The following is a 17,491-nucleotide window of genomic DNA, read 5'->3' as shown; positions in this document are numbered from 1 at the left end:
CAAGGAAAAAAAAGTGTTTCTCTTGTTTACACTTCACATATTCATACCAACCGTCAGCCGGATACACACAGTGGCACAAACATAGGGATGATCCCTTTCTCTTTCTTTATCTCCCTCTCGCATTCATCCGATTCAGGAATCGATTCTCGTCAAACGCGCGTCGCGGCGTCCATCAGGCGAATGTCGGGAAGGAATGTACAATGGTGTGAGAGTGAGCGCCAGATCAGGACTTCAGCGCATTATTATCATGTTTTTTGTGTTTTTTTTTCGTGTATAGGTAAAACAAAAAAAAACCGGTTCTTGCACAACATTATGCCAGAAGAAGCAGGATGGGAAGAGAGAGACCTGCCACCTCCTGGTCGCGAAACTCAACCTAAACATCATCAAGTTAGCAAAACGGAACATAGAGCTCAACCAGTGCTGCCGATGTGTGTAAATAGAATCGAATACCTTGCAATGATATTCTATGGTTTTATATCCATGGAATTTCAAACGAAAACCTCTGGAATTATACTAAATATAGGAATGAATGTTTTAACACGTTCGTCGCCCAAACTGACTTTTCTGAGTTTCTTGCGCAACCCAACTTGCGGATAAATTATTGAATGAAGATCAAACTTAGTTTGTAGACAACTTTTACATGATCTAGCAATATTTTATCCAATTTGAAGATGAATTGACCACAATAACACATGACGAAGTCATATTACATGGGTTTCGCAAAAAGATGCAGTACAAACTAATCGCACTACAAATTAAGAAAAAGAATGGTATAAACATTATAATGATTTGGTTATAATTTTATTATTTTTCTACATATCCTATAGTTACACTTAGGTGCTTATTCTATCAAATTCCTTCTAAAAATCCTACTCAATTTGAACGAAGAAAGTGTCACCCATATCTGGGTAATGGAGCGTCGAAAGTGTTAATTCTTTCGTTCCTGAAATTCGTAACTTTTTTATTGTAAGCATGTTAGAGTAGATATGGGAATTCTGTATGGAATGCAACATTTTAGATATGATCGCCTCGGTTACTTTTGTTGATCTTCCTAATTTCCTCAAAACATTCAATAACCTTTTCACAAACAGGGCTCAATTTACAGTGACCCGCAATTTTTTTCCGGCGAGAACAAACATAGAAATTCAAGAATGAACTGAATAGTATGAACGTTTGGTAGCACTGTCTAGGCCGTAAAGCGAGGTATGGGTGTATTATTCTATATAAATTGTTACCGTCGTATTTACTCGGCTAAAAACAAGAAAATAGTCTTTTTCATCACTGAGTGGTGTTAATGGTTACATCAACCATGCTTATTTGAACAGTAAGTTCACAAAACGTTATGAATTGATTCGTTGAAAAAAATCCTTAAGCGTTAGTTTAGAAAATTCTTAGCTTCAGGGTGAAATTTATCAACCTATTTTATCATAATTTTCTAGTGTAATATGATTCCCTAACCTTCGGTGATATAAATGATAATGGAAGAGTTTGAGGATACAAAATTTGATTCAAACCTCCTACCGTCCGACTACAACGTGATTTTCTCATATCTCGATCTGAAGTTTGATATGCAGGTTATCCGGGAATTATCAGAGTAATAAGGCCAAAAACCCTTGAAATGGTCACCAATGAGCTAGTTAAGGCAAGCCATGAAGTTTGATATGTCGCATGATATGATTTGATTCTTGTCATAAGATAGTCACTTCTATCGGAAGCCTGATTTGGAACAAATCCGGGTTGCGTCAATGAGGTCATATAGACTTGAATTTATCACAAATGAGCTGCTTTTGAAAAAAAGTCACAGGATGGCTGTGTCCGAGACACGACCGCATAGTTGACGTAGGATTCCGTTAGGCTATCTGTTGATTTTGGATATGTTTGAAGAATTACATCGTTAAACTCTTTGATAATGATATGGTGGCCAGTCGAGTCGTTGGGTGATGCGTATCAGATAGAAGATGCCGAAGTGGAATGAGATATGATGAAAACCGCCCTCTGTAACCCTAGATGTATGGATGAAATAAGGAAAAAAAAACTCACCAATGTAATATAAGATAATTAGCAATACCGAACACAATTATCAATTTCTCTCATCAGTGCAAACATGTTACTTTAATATAGAGAAAACATATTTTAAAAGGAAAGGGTAATTTTGATTATAATTTTTACTTCCTGAGTGTTCATTCAACCCAATGCGAATTTTAATTGGACTTACAACACCTAATACTATATGTAGAGTATATGGGAAATCACTTTTTCGAATATTTCTTCACTTTTTCAATTTTTTCTTGCCGCATGAACTTTCCTTGGGTGAAAATGAACACATCAAAACAGACAGCCTCAACCGAATGACCCGTTCTCGAGGTGAACAAACCTTGGTTTTTTATTTATGAAAATTGAAATAAATCGTTTCATATATCCAATCATTTTTAACACAACTGCTACCATATATAATATTACAATTACACTTGTGCTAAATTTTTCACGAGACACGATCGGTCATTGATATGAAATTTCACGAAGCAACCAACATTAAATTTCCAAGTTTAAATTTCATTTGCTACTTGTAATAAAAAAAATGCTCCTAACTTGCATATATTTACAATGCCGATTTCCCTCGAGCACCTTGGTTTTGATATCTCTGTTAGGGAACACATTTCGGTGGGAACAAAAGCTCCCCCTACTTTCATTTATTTGCAATGTCGATTTCCCCCAGGCAGCTTGGTTTTGATGTCTCTGTTAGGGAACCGCCGCATGCGTCGTCAATTTCGACCAATTAGAAGTTGATATTTCCATAGGATAGGGGTTGAGATTTTTCAATTGTTCGATAGTTAGTTTCATCACATATATTATTTTATTCAATATGAACAATTGTTATGGAGTTCCGAAATCGATTGACGCAAAAATTTCATCAATCCATCATGAAATGACTGAGCAATAAGCGTTTGAAATTGGACAATTTTTACGATGTGCTCGATTTTCGATTTTCAATTTGTACCCCAATATGTTCCCGAAAGACGTAATCCTACGTCAAAATCATGAAGTTTGATACCCCAAATGGTGGGTTTTTGGTAGTTTTGGGTTCTGGAATCTATTATCGATGAATTTGTTTCGGGCGTATCTCCGGAACTCGTGGACCGATTTCAATGAAATTTAAAAGGGTTCTTTCAAATGAAATTTGTCGAGGGTAAACTGAGCCGCATAATTTGTTGTCTGTTTTAAAAAAAAGTTCTTTCATGATGTTTTTTTGTAAAGTTTTTTCTCACTTGTGCGAATAGTAATTATAACTTTCTGATTACTACTTCACCTCGTGAAGAATCAGCCGGGAGTGAATTAATATGTTTTGCGTCTATTAATATTGCTAACTAGCTGACCCGGCAAACTTCGTCCCGCCCAAAATTTGTTTTTTGTTATCAAAACCTTCAAGCATTCAGGTTTGCTTACTATGAGCAAGTTCATAAGTCTAATCGCAGAACATTGATTAATCTTCTAATCGACCCCATTGAATTTACCTTTTACTATAAAATTCCTAGTATTTCTAACAAAACTCATCATTATAATATCAGATTATTTTCAGACACAATTCTCGTTTAAGATTTCTCAACCACTTGCAAATAACATGTTTCTTCGTTACATGGAATGAATGATTTATACAGAAAAATGATAGGATAAAGACAGCCCTAAATCGGACAATTCCTTCCTCGATTTCTGCTCTTATCAACACATTCGGCGATATTTTTTTTGTATAAATAGAAGAAGATATAGAAGTGCGTTTCATCGTGTGTAGAACATATGGGAATTTAATTTCACGAATTTTCTCTTTTTCCTTCAGAGTTTTCCGAAAATTTTCAATTGTCATGTTTGGTTGGATTATTCTTGGTTGAAATATGTGTTATATTTTTATGGGAACCGCTCTCCATTCCAGAGGAGGGAGGGGTGTCATACCATCATAGAAACATTTCTCATACCCAAAAACCCTCATCCCACATCCCAAATTGTGCTTGATTAGTTCTCGAGTTATGTAGAAATTTGTGTTTCATTTTTATGACGGACATCTACCCGCCCCCCCTCAGAAAGGTGGGAGGAGTGTTGAAGCACTTTACAAATGCTTCTTGCCCCCCTAAACACCTCCACATGCCAAATTTGGTTCAGTTTGTTTGATTAGTTCTTGAATTATGCAGAAATGTATGTTTCATTTCTATGGCAGCCCCCCTTAGAGAGGTGGGTGGATAGTCTAACCACCATAGAAACATTTATTGCACCCTAGAACCTCCACATGCCAAATTTGGTTTCATTTGCTTGAATCATTCTCGACTAATGCTGAAAGTTGTGTTTCTTTTGTATGGCAGCCCTCCTTTAGAGAGGGGGTGGAGGGTCTAACCACCATAGAATCATTTATTGCACCCTAAAACCTCCATATGCCAAAATTCGTTTCATTTGCTTGATTAATTCCCGAGTAATGAAGAAATTTGTTTTTAATTTGTATGGCAGCCCCCCCTTAGAGAGGGGGGAGGGGTCTCAAACTATCACGAAAACCTTCCCCGGCACCAAAAACTCCTACATACCAATTTTCGTGTTGATCGGTTCAGTAGTTTCCATAAGAATCAGACAGACAAACAGACAGACAGACAGAAATCCATTTATATATATATATATAGATAGATATAAGATATGGAAAAGCGTTATTTCGCCTGAAAATTCATTTCCACTTACGAATTTTCCGACCTTCCTTCAGAGTTTTCCGAAAATTTTCCGGGTTTTCTCTCCACTATATTGATTTACGGGAAGAGACGAATACAACAAAATACAGGAGGCTAAAATCGGACCATCTCTTCTTCGAGTTTTCCGCTTACCAACAGATTTTGCCTCACATTTTCATTTACATAGATGTGTTGAAGATATGTTTCTTTGTTATGCTTAAAAATGATAACGAAAATTCTGTTCAGAAAAAGATATTTTTTGCAATTTACGATTACGATTGACGAAAATAACCTACAGATGATTATTGAACGAGTTATATAAAAAAGCTTCAAATTTGATGAAATAATACATTGAAAATTTTTTTTTTATTAGTACGTTTGATCAATTGCACCCCAGTGATCAATTTGCCCCCGGATGGTGGTACCAGTGCAAGTCGGAAGAAATTTTCTCAACATAAAACCCCTCGGCCAAAACGGTAACCCCAAACCCCCAACTGATAAGTTTAACGCTAACCACTCAACCACGGAAGTCACAAATAATTCACCTCTCCAATAAAAAAAACTCTGCGGAGTCCAAAGATTTCCTTAGTACCAAGCAAAGTTATGCAAACTAAGAAAAATACTACTGATAATGGAGATTCGCAAAATATATTGGTCCATAATGTGTCATCTATCTATCTATCTATATATATAAAAATGGAGTGATGTCTGTCTGTCTGTCTGATTCTTATAGACTCGGAAACTACTGAACCGATCGACATGAAAATTTGTATGTAGGGGTTTTTGGGGCCGGGGAAGGTTTTCGTGATATTTTGAGACCCCTCCCCCCTCTCTAAGGGGGGGGCTGCCATACAAATGAAACACACATTTCTGCATTACTCGGAAATTAACCAAGCAAACGAAACCAAAGTTGGCATGTGAAAGTTTTAGGGTGCAATAAATGTTTCTATGATGGTTAGACAGTCCTTCCCCCACTCAAAGGGGGGGCTGCCATACAAATGAAACACAAATTTCTGCATTACTCGAGAATTAATCAAGGAAATGAAACCCAATTTGGCATGTGGAGGTTTTAGGATGCAATAAATGTTTCTATGGTGTTAAGATACTCCTTCCCCCTCTCTTAGAGGGGGCTGCCGTACAAATGAAACACAAATTTTTGCATTACCCGAGAATTAATCAAGCAAATTAAACCAAATTAGGCATATGGAAACTTTAGGGTGCAATGAATGTTTCTATGGTGGTTAGATACCCCTCCCCCCTCTCTTAGGGGTGGCTGCCATACAAATAAAACACAAATTTCTGCATTACTCGAGAATTAATCAAGTAAATGCCGGGGTAGCTAGTTAAAAATAAACAAGTTCGAAAATGTGACCAAAACGTCTTTTCGTTATCAACAAACACTGATCCGATAAGCATTATCGTAATTTATCGGAGTTATCTTTCTATTAGACCTAATATTGAATACATTTGAGCCTCGCGATAAAAGTTCAGTTTTTGAACGAGTGATTCAATACTGAAACTGCGCATTCCAGTTATGTCGCGTCTCTCAAAAGCTAGCTTACCATATGATGAATGATAGCAAAAAGTATAACATGTCTCGTGACCTAAACCTGGTTCATTCGAAATCCGGAATTAGGAAATCAGCTTTACCTCGGGATTAGTCTGACGCAGAGAAAATAATGAATGCTCAAAATGGAAGATATTTTATGCATTGTCTAATCAATATGTATCCAAAGAGCATCTCGAAGTAATTTCTATCATGAACTAATTCTTAATTGCCCTTTTTCATACAACAATCTGGCTTCGGTGTCGAATCAAATTAAATTAAACTTGTTGAAAAATCTTCCCGCCTTGGTAAACAGAGTTTCCTGAACTTGTTTAACAGATTTCTGGAACTGAACACTGTCCGCACGGCTAGAGATAAATAGGGATTATAGCCATATGAAATATGTACAGCCAACGCGTATAAAGCTGGAATAGGTTGAACCCACCCCAAATACCTACTACCTACCTAATAGAAATTGCACTTCTGGGCTTTCTAAGAGTCAGGATGGTGCTGAAAATTCTACACAAACTAATCAACTCTCTTAGGCCAGGCGCAAATTGAGAAGCGTATAGCGCTCGTAAGCAAACACGAGACTTCCAACACGACTCATACGTTCCACAAACGTAACGTGGTTAAGCGCTTATTGAGTCGCAGTTTGGTGTAAATAACGTGCTACTCGCATACAATGTCTGATTCACACAGAGTTGCACGTTATATTTATTTACTAAAACAACCACCCGTCCGGTACAACCATACAGTGTCAGACTCACTCAGACTCTTGTTCACCAAGACAATCACCACAACCGGCACGACCAACACGAGAAACTGTGGTTCAGTCACAGCGTCACGCGAGTCGTGTCTCACGAGCGCCCCACCATCTCGAGTCGTCTGGTCAATTTGTGCCAAGTCGCGAGTCGTGTCTCACGAGCGCTGTAACAAAGAGTTGTAACAAAGAGCTCAACCATCCGGCGTCATCTGATCAATTTGCACCAAAAACTCGAAAACCTTAACACTGACGCGTGTATAATCCTAAACCGCTCAGTGTTCAACAATTTGCACATTGAGTACGAGCTCACGATCGACGGAGCATCATTGAAGATGCTAGTTTACCGGGATATAAACCATCAATTTTAAATTTGGACAAATATCGTTCAGAAAATCGAACAAAAGTAAAAAGTCGAAAAGCTCCCATCTCTGACGAAAGGAAGAATACAGACTCTGGGCAAACTAGTATAATTCGTTCAGACCTAGAGGTCGCCAAAGCTGTCAGCGGCATACCAAACTCAGAGTCAAACAAGATCAGTGGATGAATTTAAGCCCAATATTAAACAAAGGTCAAAAGACCTTGGAACGTTGTTGGTTGTTGTTAAAAGTTTCAATGCTCAGAACTAAACTGTCCCTGAAGAATTGTAACCAACAAAACCAACAAAATTTAGAATGAAGCAAAACTCATTCAGGTGAACCCATTACAGAATTCACCAATAGAGACATCGTGGGAATACAATTGGAGATACCAACAATCCTAGGAAAAACCGTTATTATCGTCGCCTCAACTTATTTCCGAGGATACAGCACTGGAATTCCCCCGTTAAAGATCGCTTGAAAAACAAACAATTCATGAGAGGATGTGTCGCTGATGCTCACCACACGGTCCGAAGTAGCGACGTCAATACTAGAGGTGAGTGTTTGCTTGAATATTTAATGTCACATAATATTAACATTTGTAGTCAAAGAAAAGATTCAACATTTGTTAACTCTATTAGATAAGAAGTTCTTGACCTAACACTTTGTAGCTCTAAATTATCAGATAAGTTTATAAATTGACATGTGTTGAATTAAAAATCGCTATCTGATCATGAACATATAATGTTTAATTATCAGACCCAAGAAAAACAAATTTAGGATATCTATCATTCCAAACTTCTGGATGAGAATTTGATGTCATTGAAAAATATTCCTTTCGCCGAACAGCTTGAACATCATCAACTTTTGAAGAACTCTGTTCACTGATGCGGAAAACATCTACATAGTAAGGATGCATCCCGGTAGAACAACTTTATAAAATTAGCTTTGTAAAATTAGAAACCATCTAGAAAACTCTACAACAAAGCAAAAATTGCTTGTGATTGGGAAGAACACTAAAACTGTCTAAGATATAACAAAAAACGCAAATCCAATAGAAGGGCTTGGAGGCTGTGAGCAAGTTGAAAATGTCTGTTCTGTCTGTCCGTAGCAAGACTTCATAAAGCTCTTTCAAGGGATCATACCAATGGACTTGGTAGTACAAAAACGAAAATGGACAGTTCACAACCGACTCTCAGGATGTACTTAGTATTATGATGGATACACACTTACTAGGCTCAATCCAAGAGAATTCTGAGAATGCACAGGTCTTCAAGACAGCTCTAACCTGTCTAATCAGAAACGAGTCGAAATCGAGGGTAGGCCGATCCGTTTAACATGTGATTTTGAAAATGATGGAAAAAATAATTGATCTACATATCAAATTATAATATCTGAAAAGAAATCCACTGAAAAAACTTCAGTGTCTACCAAGCTAGCGAATCAACGAAAACAAGGCTTCACATGTTGATTAAAAAAAAGTCTTTTGACGCTACAGAAATCTCACTTACAGCCTTTCTGAGCATTGAGCGAGCATTTGATGATGCTTCCCACAATTCTATAAGTAAAGCTCTAAATAAATGTGGTTTTGACATGTGGATCTCCAACTGGGTACATGCAAAAGACATGTATCTTCAACTGAATACATCGGGCCTGAGCCATTTTGTGAATTATCTACATCCTGCCTGAAATCAGATCTCAATACCTGAGAAATGTCGATGATTGAAGTCAACTGGAGAGCTTAATCAATACTAAAACAATCAAAATTATTCATCACACCTTGTAACATAATAACACACAACCTACTCAGTTTGAGTAAGCCAGATCTGAGTACGTTGACCTGGCTATTGACCGGACACTGTCAGAGAAGGTAACACCTAAGAAAAATAGAGAAACTAACAAATTATAAATGTCGTTTCTGCAATTTTGAAGCTGAAATTTGGAAACATTTATTGTGCCAATGCAGTGTATTGATTTAGCAAAGATTTCAGATTTGCAAAATCAATACACTGCATTGCTGAACCAAAACATGAAGGAAGTCATATCTTCTTAGAGGAGCTGCAAAGTTCTAGTGCGACTATCATTTATAATGTTAGTGATGGAACGAACTCACAGTGCATATATAGTATACTGATCGCAGTGGTTCTAGGCTCCTATAGAAGACTATAGCCAATGCAAACTCAACATGCCTACATGCCGGATTCAAATCACAATCCATATTGCAATTTTTCAAATTTTTTTCATATCCGTACGTACGTAGTTTCGGTGTCAGGTCTCATATGGTCAAGCTGGAGAGAATACAATTTTATTGGTTGCGTATAGAGTAATTCCAAATGAAATCGACAAATGACAAAACATGAGTATTTTTGATTCGAATGAAAGTGTGTATTCAGTTTGGGTTAGAGGAAATATGAGTTTTCCACAGCAATTGGGAATTTTTTGACTCAAGCGTAACTTTTGAAAAGGGCGTATCGATTTGAGTAGGAGAAATCTTTGATAATTTATATCTCAAAAACTATGAGTCGTACCGAAATAGTGTCTTAGAAAGAGTTATAGAGTATTGATGGTTGAATATGAAAAAATTACACTGAGAAAAAAAATTAGTACTCGAAAACTATGAGTCGATGAGAAAATGGGAAAACTATGAGAAAAAAAATAACACTGAGAAAAAAAAATAGTACTCTTTTTTTATTTACAAAATAAAAATTAAATTTGCAATATCCAAAATACATATTTTTAATTTTTTTTTTAATTTTCTGCTATTTTGTATGAAAAAATTAAAGAAAAAATTAAAAAATATGTATATTGCAAATTGAATTTTCATTTTGTAAATAAAAAAAAGAGTACTATTTTTTTTCTCAGTGTTTTCTCATTTTCTCATCGACTCATAGTTTTCGAGATATAAATTATCAAAGATTTCTCTTACTAAAATCGATACGCCCTTTTCAAAAGTTACGCTTGAATCAAAAAATTCCCAATTGCTGTGGAAAACTCATATTTCCTCCAACCCAAACGGAATACACTTTCATTGGAATCAAAAATACAAGTTTTTAAAATCGGCATTTTTAGGACGATTTCATTTGGAATTGCTGTATAGCATTGTTTGTATTCAACACATACGATGAAACTCGAAGTTTTGACAAGAATACTTCCACCTTCTTCTCATATATATTCTATATATAAAATCTTCCCCAGCTGGCGAAAATTGTAGAATCCATTTTTTGTAACACAAAAAAATGGTTCAATAAATCATTTTGTAGACCAACAAACATGCCACCTCGTTGGCAACACTTCAAGACAGAATAATGTCACCGTAGCAGGTTGCAATATGGTTCAGTTACTCTCGCGCTATCTGTGCGCTCCGCCGTATCGCCGTCGCCGCCGCCGTTCTCGTAACTATATAAAGTACATAGGAGAAATGATTGCACTGAGGCTGAAAACCACTTACCTATCATATTCTAAATGGGAATATTTTCGGGGGGACGACTTCGACAGCGAAGTTTTGTTTCGCGTCTTTCAAAGCTTTTCGCTGGGTTTCTTTTTACAGTTAGTGTCTCTTGTGATGCGTGTTGTTGTTGTTGTGGTTACGTTGTCTGCTGTTAGTAAGTATGTGCTCCGGAGGTCGATGGTGAATCCTACGAAGAGCCACAGATGATGACTCCTCCTCTGGAATGGCGAAATGATGGAGACGAAGAAACGCGGCAAGCACAGTTCAAGTAGTTGTAGCAACAGTAGCGATAGTTGATATTGTAGCAGTAGAAACACCTCACCACATTCCCGTTCATCTTTATACACTAATTAACTGTACAGCCCCCAAAAATAACACAAAAATAAGCAAAGCAGAGAAACACAAGATGATCTCTTTTTTTGTATCTTTATACACTCTGTATGCTTCAATTACTTCTCTCTTCACTTTTATTTTTACCCTCCACACAAAACGGTAAGCCTTCTTCTGCTTTGCAACTTCGGCACCGCGTTGAGTTTCCTCGTTTACTATCACTACCGCCGTATAAATCCAAGTTTGACTGTTTTCATTTGGCTTGGCCTATGTTTGATTCTACAAATTTGATATTATTGCACTCTTTCTCTTCTTCATTCGAGGAATTATTGATTCTGGCTAAATAGTGTTGTGTGGTGTTGCTGCGCTAAAGATGTGTGTAGGTAATTTTTGTTCATTCCACGTTCACTCGGTTCCACTGATAGTATTTCTACCGTCTCGGCCCCATTCGCTGGTACTTCTCTTCATCACTTGACTTTAAGCAGGAACATTGGTAACGCCAAAAGCAGCAGCCATCATCAAATCCAATCCGCGCCGCGATGAGTTCGCGTTGAGAGTCGCAGCAGCCAGCAGCAGGGAAAAAAGAGAGAAAAAAATGCCGTAAACCAGAAAGAAGATGATGAGAAGGAGACATCAACCAGCCAACACCGTGGTGGCGCAGGGGAGGGAAAAAGCTATGATATTACGGCGTTGTTGTGTGTGAAAGAGCCGAGAAAAAAAAACGCGAAGCACTGAATTTCACTGACAGCGTGAACCAAACAGTGTGGCCAAGGTGTTTCGTACCGCGTAGATATTGCGGGCAAGATTTTGCTGACAGAACTACTGTATGCGCCAAAATAAATTTTGATAGTATGATACGTAAGTGTATCCAATACACTTACTTCACAATCATTGATAAATACAGTAGAACCCCGGTTATCCGCAAGCGGATGATCCACGGTGCGGATTATTCGCGATAGCGAGTTCCATAGCAAACCTTTTTATTGGCTTTCCCAGAATTTGCGAGTGAGTGGTAGATCGTGGTTCTAACCCTTTTTTTCTTTTGGCTAGAGAAGGCTTTAAACCTTGCAGTTCATTCGCCTCTAGGGGTTCTACTGTATTATCAATATATTGCTCATTACCATTGCCTCAATATTATAAACACTCCACATCAATCCACCCTTTATGTTATTAGGATGAGAACTCGACACTAGAGCCTTGTCGCTGATCTCAGAAAACTGACAAAACCGGTGAGAATCGATTCTGATTTAAATGATGAATCTTTATTAGAATATAAAGAGTGACACACTAATTTCTATGAACTCGTCCGATTTTTTTTTTGACGTAGAACTACGTCTTTCATTAAGGGTGTCAAATCAGAAAACAGGTCACGTTTTTATGAAATAAAGTTAACGTTAATAACTATTTTTGCCGCGAACGGATTTTGGCGATTTACATACTAAACGAATCGGAAGTTCCGTTAGATTTCTTTAATATGCCATACAATAGAATCCCATGGTTAGTAAATGGTTAAAATTCATGAAACTTTAAGTGTTTCTATTTTCCCATACATTTGTTCTGTCCATTTGAGTGCTTTCCCGAACAGAGATATCAATAACGAGCAACTTATCGACGACCAACGGAGGGGAAATCGTAGGATTCAAAGTACTTGAATACTGGGAATACTTGCCTAGAGTATAAACAGTGGATCTCGCTGAGGCAAACTTTCATTCGGCATCGGACTGTTGAGTAATCCAGTTCACTTTGCTTTCACTGCGCTTCGATCTAAGATTGGACCCCACCAGCGGTAATCCAACTTGGAAATCGTCGTTTGATTTTTCTGTTCGTTTTTCGCGTTATTCGTATCGTGGGTTCTTCTTTCCGCGTCATAAATTGGACGCTTCGCGTAGAGTGCGATAAGCAAGAAGAAGAGGAAGGCAGGCTCGAGCCCTGCAAAAAACGAACGCATTGCCAGGGGCAATAAAATTTCGAGGCAAGCGTCTGCAGTGAAAAGCGCTCGCACTGAACCGAGCCTTCGCAAATGTAACACCGCACCGAACAACAGCGAAGTAGGCGATTTCGGCGCGTCTGTCGAAAATGTAAACGCCCAAGCAGCAACCAAAATTAAGCTCCCCCCGTTGGTGGTGAAGGCGGTCGCTCTTGACAAACTCATTAGCGAATTCGCATCGATGGGTGTTACAGCAGAGTACTAGCTGTGGCATAATTCAGTCTTTTTCCAAGCAGTTAACATTGTTTATTTTCCGTCTTCATAAGGGCTTCGTTGGTGCCTTTGAGAATGCATCAATGCATTAAACTGACGTTATGGCGAAGCAGACTTTAAGGTTGTGCACCAAAAAATTATTATACCAAGCATCTTGAATTTCTTACTGGAATATTATAAGTTATTTGGGTTCGCGTGCCAGTCGCAAAACTGTCGCAAATCTTAAACTAGGATTGCATTTGCGCTAATATTGATCATAATGAAGCATTGCTACTGTTTTCGAGGTTGTTATCAACAAAAAGAGTTTATTTCTCTTGTTTAGTCATCAAGAATTTTGTATGTGATTAGGTTTTGCTTGCCAGTAGCAAAACTTCCTCCACTAAGGGTGACACCTGCGCTTCTCTCGAGCATAAGAAAGTAATGCAACTCTTTTCGAGGCCAGTAATATTAACAGAAGCGTTTCTTTTGAGAATAGCGCAAAATGATGAGAAATGTTTATATTGCTAGTAGTTTCAAGCCACCAATGTATGGCTCTGTATGCATGCTATGGTGAACGCTTGTTTGGCGCTTGGTTTACGCTTAGTTTGTACAAACGATATCTAGAGGTGCGATTACTTTGAGACAATACTAAATAACATGTAGCATTATATTTGATACTTGCAAGTGTTGTCATTGTTGTTGTTTACATGCGGTGCCAAAGATATATTGATGTAGTTATGAGATATGGAATAATGGTGCTGGTGCAACATGTATATAATCGACTGTAGCCGAGTCTATGTCAATTTCGAAAAAGGGCACCGGAATAGCCTTCGAGGTAAATTTTCAATGCATTGACATGAAATAAATTGCGACATACAATTGTTTTGCGAGGGCAAGAATGAATCATCAATCAATTATCATCAACTGATTCTACAATGAAAAAATCATTATTCTACTAAGCAGTTGTTTCTAAAATTTCACAGCATTATAGAATAATATCCGAAGGTATAAACAAGCGACTTATATAAAATAACAGCGTAGTTCTACCTCAACAATGCGGTCGTATCTTGGACACAACCTCCTATAATTTTTTGATTACTTATATCAGTATTGCACTAACACTTGTCCATCAGAAAGATTTACTGCCAATGAATGCTGCACAATTCGAAAAACGATCAAAAATCCTCTGTGCGGGAGTTAATTGGAACGTACTTATATGAGGGGCTTAGAATGAAAGGGGTGTAAGTGATTTGATAGATTTCTCTACATCGACCCTCTCTTTTGGTCATAACTTAGCTGCAAATACATTCCTAGCTGTATTTGACAATGTGGACGATAGGTCAGAACCTCATCTATCGAATTATATAGCAAACTTAAATTGGAACGTTTTTGCAGTTGAGTTATTGACTGAATAAAAAGTTGATGAAGAGATCGATCAAGTCACTTACACCCTTTGCATTATAAGCCCCTCATATATTCTCAATTGGGAATATTTTGAAAACCCGTAAAATCACTTTTCATAACTCATACATCTTTTCAGGAGATAATTTTCACCCAACGGGTATGAAATCGAACTAAAATTAAAACAACAGATAGTTCTTATACGATCGCGAGCTCAATCCTCAATCCCGATATTCTTTCTTCAGAATGGAAGCAAACCGTGGCCGAGTGATAAACCAACTAAAAGGCTGAAAGTCACTATAATACAGCAAAAAACATAGTTTTGCGTAAACTTGGCATTAGAGAAATAATCCTCGACTTTGAAGACTTGATAAAAATGATAGATATTTCTTAGTATATAAAGAAAGATACACAAATCTCTTCGAACTCAACAGAAAAAAATCGATAATCTTATGACAACCGCGTGAATCCATATTAGTATTCCTCATACATCTATACATACATTCTACGTCTCATAGTATTCCGCGTCTTGGGTTCAATTCCCTGCTTACTAGAAGAGTCTAATATTAAATACAGTCAACTCTCCCTAACTCGATATCCAAGGGACCATCGAGTTATGGAGAGAAGAATGCTTGTAAAATCAATCAATGGTGCCACGAAATCCTTCGAGTTAGGGAAAATATCGAGATACATAACTTCGAGTTAGGAAGAGTTGACTGTACTACAGTCCAGTCTAAAATATAAATTATCTCAAAGTTAAACAAGAATTCGGGCTGCACAATATGAGCTTTGATCCAAAATTATGTAAAATTTTTTGAAAACTTCAAATGGTAATATTGAGTAGCGATAGAACAAGTAATAACAATGATTTAAAATTGTCAACAGAAAAAGATTCAATATCACAAAACTATCTGGACACTTTTCTCCGAAATCCACTTTTTTCGTGAGAGTAAACGACTAAACAATGCACGATAAAGCAAAGTAAAGTGATCAAAACTCGCTTTCGGAAGGTTTTACCTCGACACCAAGCTCATCTATAGCCGACAAACCATACGTAAAGCATGGGGTTTGGACAGCTTCCTGGCAACGGATCAAGAAGATGTCGCTAACAATTCATAAATAAGTCTAAAAATGACTATACACTAAAGCCCATGTAAAGTTTTGGCCCCGAAAAAACTCCAGTGGAATCCGGATAAAAGGGTGAATTTTCTCGTGCAGGATCTTAACACTTAGACCACCATGAGTGCCGTACTGCCCTCAAAAATTATTCCGCTGGTGCCATGAGTGCAGCACTGCACACGCGAAATTTTCCACAGTTTCAAACGTGTGCGCTACAGCAAACGTTTTACGTCAAAATTAATGTGTTTTTCGTTCTCTACTGGTCTCAATAAATAGTAGGACACTTCAATCTTATAGTTCGGCATCACTGCTTGTATTATTCTACCAATTATAGTTTAACTCTGCCCTATATGCTCCGAAAAGTTTTTATGTCTGAATTGTTTTAATACAGGACATTTTACGAGTTTGAAATAATGTTATGAAGAATGTAATTTGGAAAAAAAAGTGTTTTATAATGTTATTTGTGTAGTACTACGCACGGGTAGTTTTTACCCTTATATGGCAGATGGAGATGAAATTTCATGCTAGATGGGTTCCTAACACCATATAGCACCATTTTTGAAATCAACCATTGGACTCTCCAGGCTTTTACGAACTTTTTGGCCAAAACATAATGACCGTCAAAGTGTTAAGCAATTAAAAACATTCAATTACGCCCAATTACCAATTTTGGACACAATCGGTCTGGTTGTTCAAAAGTTATGAATTTTTGAAAAAAAGTAGAAAAAGTTTCCATTTTAGGGTTCGGACAACCCAAAAATAGAAATGGTCACCCTGATGAAAAAATAAAAAAATATGGGTCTAATGTTTTGCGATAATGAACAAAACTACCAATTTTCACGAAAATCTGAGAAACACTATATCGCTTTGGCATGGAATGAACGGACTTCATTAACTGGTGTCGCAAACGTTGAAATTTAAGTTTTTGAAAACCGAGAAAATCCCCAGAAATCGGGGTTTTAATTTTATTTCTGATGCCAAATGTGTTATGATTGCACAAAACGTCGATATCCACTGTTATCTCGAAAAAAAATTTTGAGAAGTTTTTTTTGCGTTTTTCCATCTTGGAAGTCGATTTTTGACAAGAATTTTTTTTCGATAACTGTAAATCTCGACGTGCCATGCAATAGTTAGAAATTTGGCATCATAAAGTTTTTTGAAACCCTTGATTTCCAGCGATTTTTTCGGTTTTCAAAAAACTCACGTCTAACTAAAAACTAACGTCTGCAACACTAGTAAATGAAGTCTCCGATTGAGCTAATATTTTGCATTGGGTCACACAGCAGACAGAGTGGACCAAGTTTATTTTTTAATATACTCAGAATGTGCACATTCTACACACGGATTCAAGTCCATTTCAACAAGGTCAACAAAAAGTTTTGTTGGTTTGAATTCGGCGCTTGGAAATTGTTTAAATTCAATATACAAATGATTGATACATTGTCCATTCTATCTGCACATGCTATAGAGCCATTTCGCCATGGTATAAGGTATATGGTCCGCTCTGACTGCATACTATGAGAGGTTTTAGTTGATTTTTAGTTGATAAGAAGAATTATGTAGGTTTTTCCAGTCGAAAATATGATCATGGTTTATCCACTTTTTTGAATGCTCTAGTTCGACGCACCTGTGTCAAATCAGGTATT

At 37.3% G+C, this 17,491-nt stretch overlaps 1 protein-coding gene across 3 annotated transcripts in view; it reads right to left on the bottom strand.

Annotated features, from left to right (window-relative positions):
* The window catches only part of LOC129767314 (LIM domain-binding protein 2), a 41,432-nt gene that overhangs the window by 17,459 nt on the left and 6,482 nt on the right, over positions 1–17,491 (bottom strand). For all 3 annotated transcript variants that reach the window (XM_055768042.1, XM_055768043.1, XM_055768040.1), the window contains exon 3: positions 10,817–11,621. The gene's annotated coding sequence lies outside the window, so the exon portion shown is untranslated. The remainder of the gene's footprint in view (positions 1–10,816; positions 11,622–17,491) is intronic.

This window comes from Toxorhynchites rutilus, chromosome 2 (genome assembly GCF_029784135.1).
Source record: "Toxorhynchites rutilus septentrionalis strain SRP chromosome 2, ASM2978413v1, whole genome shotgun sequence".
Lineage (NCBI taxonomy): Eukaryota > Metazoa > Arthropoda > Insecta > Diptera > Culicidae > Toxorhynchites > Toxorhynchites rutilus.
Note: the sequence above shows the minus strand (reverse complement) of the source record. Positions and strands in the feature narration are given on the sequence as shown.